Below are 3,446 nucleotides of genomic sequence, written 5' to 3' on the forward strand. Positions count from 1 at the left end.
TTAATTTATAGGTTTTAGTATTAGTTTTAATTTTAAGAATGATACTTTCTCTTTATCTTATTTTTCTATGCAGGCGAAGACAAGATAGTGATGGAGAATCAAGCAGAGTTTCTGGCGGACTACGATGATCTCTTCTATCTTGTCTTCATATATCTTCTGATTTGTTTGTACCAGTACTTTGTCTCTTGCCTTCCTGTATTATGATGATGTGACTTGGTTAGACTTATAGACATGTACATACATGTCTAATGTACTTATTTGCTGGATTGTATTATGATTTTTATGGATTGTAGATGTTATGGATATTTGGATGTTATGGATATGGATGATTTGTTTGTTATGGATTCATGTATGTTATGGATATTTGGATGAAATGAATGGATGTTATTGTTTTATTTGTATTAGATTTGATTTGCTTGTTTGTTACAGGTTACATGTATTTATGAATCGATCCGATTGGATCGATATTGTTTGTATATACAGGATAATCACCAAAACGAATATTGCATTGAAATTTTTTTTTGTTTTTGCAACGAAATCTGCGACGAATATAGGATTCGTCGCCAATTTGCGACGAAATTAGCAACGAATACCAGTTCGTCACAAATATATCGTAAGTTTACTATTTATCGTAATTTGCAACGAATTCAAGATTCGTTGCCAAATTCGTCGCCAATTGGCGACGAACTCCAAAATTCGTCGCCAATTGGCGACGAAAACATTTTCGTCGCCAATTGGCGACGAAAACTGTTTTCGTCGCCAATTGGCGACGAATTTTGGAGTTCGTCGCCAATTGGCGACGAAAACAGATTCGTCGCCAATTGGCGACGAATTGTTGATTCGTCGCCAATTGGCGACGAATTATGGATTCGTCGCCAATTGGCGACGAATTTTGGAATTCGTCGCCAATTGGCGACGAATTTTGGATTTCGTCGCCAATTGGCGACGAATCTGGTTTCGTCGCCAATTGGCGACGAAGTCGCCAATTGGCGACGAACTCCAAAATTCGTCGCCAATTGGCGACGAATTTGGCGACGAAATTTTATTTTCGTCGCAAAAAATGGCGACAAATGTGGATTTTTCGACGCAGATTTTTGGCGACGACTTGATTGCGACTAATTTTGTTTCGTTGCAAAATTCGTCGCCAAATTTTTTGGGACGAATTTTTTGTTAAAATTCGTCCCAGATTTCGTCGCAGATTGGTTATTTTTTTGTAGTGGATGATGCTCCACATCATCAAGGGTTGCCACCTCATGGGGGTTACAAAGGAGGTTTGTAACTCATGGCAATTGATGACATTTATTGGCTTTGATGGAGCTCAATGTGGCCGGCCACTCTTAAGGGAGGTTTTGGATTTGGTTTTTCATTCTAACTCTCATTCTCTCCTTCTCCTCTCCTTAGAGTTTTCTCCCTTCTCCCTCTCCTCTAGTGCTGGCCGAAACTTCCTAAGGTGCTAGCACACCTTGTGGTTTCGTTTTCTCCACCATATTGTCCGTGTGGATACCAATAGAGGAGCGACACTTGACGTTCTCAAGATCCGGCATCCGTTTGGACGAGTGGGATACGCGAAGGGCACGCATCGAGGGTAAAAGTCTTTTTACATGTAGATCTAAAGTAGATCTAGGAGTAAAAACATGTATGTGCAATTTTATTATTTTCGCACGGATCCGGTGGCATGGGTTTCGGGGTTTTCGCAACGCAAAAAGCGATTTTTGTGGCCCGAAAAATCCAACAGTGGTATCAGAGCCAAGTGCGAAACCATACATGTTTTAATTTTAATTTTTATGAAAAATTAGTCTACTGTAAGTTTCTAGAATTTTATGAATTTTATAGTATTTTTGGGTATTTTTCTCGTAGAAGCGAAGCAACAAGTGTTGGGACACTTATAGACTTCGACTACCGAGAAAACCTCTCCAAAACGGCTAGATCTCGCCCAAACAAATTATTTTTGATTTTTGTATTTGTTGAAATCCTAGTGGTGATCCATAGTTGTCTTGTCCAACTAAATTCTGATTGTTCCTATAAGAAAATTTTGGATAGTTCCTCCAACCAGGGTTATAAGGTGTTAGCATAAGGATCATTCTGTGACCGCTGGTTGTAGTTGTTGTTGCATCCACTTGCTCCATTTGTACTCCTTGTGAAGGTGCAATCCTATTTGATAATTCATAGTTGTATGTCTTGTTGCACCACAAATCTCATAAGAAATATTAGCAACATTCACAACACTAACATTAAATTGATCAAATCTTTTGGTTAGAGTGTCCATCTTTGCTAAAATAAGATCTAAAGCATTCACATCATACTTACCTGCAGCATTTAGGAGATTACCTCTTTCATTCGCCCATTAGTGGTGATTCAATGTCACACTCTCAATGATGTTGTAGGCTTCATCTAATCTTTTATTCATTAAGGCACCTCTAGTAGTGGAATCCAATGAAACTTTATGGAGTATGTGATCCCATTGTAAAACGTGTGGATAATCAACCATCTTTCCAGTCATGATGGGGGCATTATTGCAACAACCCCTTGAATCTATCCTATGAATCAAACAATGATTCCTTTTGTGCAAAGCTTTGTGATTTGGTTTCTAACATGTGTTGCCTTGCTAGGAGGAAAGTATTTATAAGAAAACATTGTTCCATTTGATACCATATTTTGATACATCCTGGTGGAAGAGGAATGTAATCAAGCTCTAGCCTTGTCCCTTAAAGAGAAAGGGAACAATCGCAACCTAATAGCATCTGTAGAAGCAACATTAAATTTTAGTGCCTCGCAACATTCTAAGAATATCTCTAAGTACGCCTCCAAATTGGTGCTCCTATATCATGGATAGTAGTGCAGGTTTCAACTCAAAGTTAGCATCAATCAGAGGTCTTGTGATGCTAGATCTCAATTCTCTTGGACTTGGTGAGGCATAGTCCTTTAAAGACCTATTCTCATCATTGGCAACCATTGTTTGTTGTTCTCTAGCTACTTATCATCTTCTTTGCATGAAAAGTTCTTTCAATCTTCGGTGCCATTGTTAGAAGAATTCCTCTTTTATCAAATCTTTGAATACAAGAAAAACCTTTTCACCTATAAGGGATAAAATAAAAAATGAGCATAAATTAGATTAATCAAATTGCAAATAAGACTAATATTAAGAAAATTCAATCCCCGACAATGGCACCAAAAATATGATGCGTGTGGCACCACAAGTGCATGGTTTGAATACTAGTTACAAACAAATTAGGCTGTCTAGACGAAATCAAAATAAGTAAACAGTTTAATGCACATCAAGGAGTTGATCATGATGCACATCAAACAAATGATCATTTATGACTTCCAGAAGGTCCAGTTATAAGACTTCGGGAATAACATTTCAAGGAAGCACTAAACGGACTAATAGAAGGGCATTTTACTGATTATGAAAAAGAAGAGATCCAAATAAATCAAAGTATCAATCA

The 3,446-nt window shown here is 37.7% G+C and overlaps 1 non-coding gene across 1 annotated transcript; it reads left to right on the top strand.

Annotated features, from left to right (window-relative positions):
- The first annotated feature begins 2,493 nt into the window (after positions 1-2,493).
- On the top strand, positions 2,494-2,595 carry LOC141845689 (small nucleolar RNA R71). The gene has a single exon (XR_012603266.1). It is a non-coding gene; the product is annotated as a small nucleolar RNA R71 (small nucleolar RNA).
- Positions 2,596-3,446: the final 851 nt, after the last annotated feature.

Source organism: Curcuma longa, chromosome 14 (assembly GCF_044706935.1).
Source record: "Curcuma longa cultivar G26 ecotype Majalengka, Jawa Barat chromosome 14, ITB_CL_G26_1.1, whole genome shotgun sequence".
NCBI lineage: Eukaryota > Viridiplantae > Streptophyta > Magnoliopsida > Zingiberales > Zingiberaceae > Curcuma > Curcuma longa.